The following is a 1,546-nucleotide window of genomic DNA, read 5'->3' as shown; positions in this document are numbered from 1 at the left end:
CCTGGGATGGAGGGGTGAAAGTGGAGGTAGGGGTGGGACTGCAAAGCTTCTGCCTTGATTTGGAGTCTGACTGCTGCTACCTGCCTGCCCATATCCCATCACTAACACCTCTCAAACCGACCATCCAGCTCCTGCTTTCCTCATTTCTGATAATCCCACCCCTGCCATTCCTTCCAAATTACTCTCATACAGCTCCATTTCTTCCTTCTATCAATTACCTCTCTACTGAATCTATTCTTTTGTGAACAAATCTCTTTCGTCATTACCTTTTTCATTAAAAGCTCATTCCATTTTTTTGCTGTAATGAAAGGATTTTCTGAGCAGTTAGCTGAATGACTGGGATAAGTTCACAGCTTCAATTCATTCAGTAATCATTCATTCAAAGTCCACATTCCTTGATCCTACTGCCCTCTTGCCCTCTTTTTTCTTTTTCTTTTTTTTGAGATGGAGTCTCGCTCTTGTCACCAGGCTAGAGTGCAGTGGCGTGATCTGAGCTCACTACAACCTCTGCCTCCCAGGTTCAAGCAATTCTCCTGCCTCAGCCTCCCGAGTAGCTGGGACTACAGGTGCGTGCCACCACGCCCAGCTAATTTTTGCATTTTTAGTAGAGACGGGGTTTCACCATGTTAGCCAGGATGGTCTTGATCTCTTGATCTTGATCTGCCCGCCTTGGACTCCCGAAGTGCTGGGATTACAGGAGTGACCCACCACTCCCAGTCTTTACTGCCCTCTTAAGGCTACTTTCCTCTCTGCTTTTCTACCTTCAGTATCCTAGTATACACTCATTCTTTAAACTTTTATAATCTGGCTTCCCTCTTCACCAACACCCTCAAACTTTGTTCTCCAGATTATTCCCATACCTCCTAGTTATCAAATTCAAGGCCTTTTCTTAAATCTTCAATCTTGTAATCTCTGGCACTGAGCACTCCATACCACCTGCTTTTATTTCTTGGGTTGTTTTGTTTTGTTTGAGACAGAGTCTCACTCTTTACCCAGTCCAGAGTGCAGTGGCACGATCTTGGCTCACTGCAACCTCCGACTCTAGGGATCAAGCAATTCTTCTCCCTCAGCCTCCCAAACCACTGGGACTACAAGCACTCGCCACCACACCCGGCTAATTTTTTTTTTTTTTTTTTTTTTTTTATTTTTAGTAGAGACGTTTTCACCATGTTGGCCAGGCTGGTCTGAAACTCCGGACCTTAGGTGATCAGTCCGCCTCAAACTCCCAACACCTGCTTCTTTTTGAAACTTCTTCTTTTTGGGTTTTCAGTTCTTCTCCTCCCTCTCCTCCTCCCCTTTTCCTACTTTTATCTTTTCCTACCTCTTTGACCATTCCTTCTGTCACTCTGTCTCTTTGATGTACTGTTTCTAAGGCTGTGCCCTTTGCTTCTATTCTCTTAGCCTTTGTTTCTGTGCAATCTCTAGACTATCACTTTGTGATGTCTCCCGTGTCATTTTCTCTAGTACTAATTTTTCTTTCTTTTCTAGACTATCACTTTGTGATGTCTCCCGTGTCATTTTCTCTAGTACTAATTTTTCTTTCTTT

This window comes from Mandrillus leucophaeus, unplaced genomic scaffold (genome assembly GCF_000951045.1).
Source record: "Mandrillus leucophaeus isolate KB7577 unplaced genomic scaffold, Mleu.le_1.0 Scaffold1158, whole genome shotgun sequence".
NCBI classification, from domain to species: domain Eukaryota; kingdom Metazoa; phylum Chordata; class Mammalia; order Primates; family Cercopithecidae; genus Mandrillus; species Mandrillus leucophaeus.
This window is presented reverse-complemented; position numbering follows the sequence as displayed.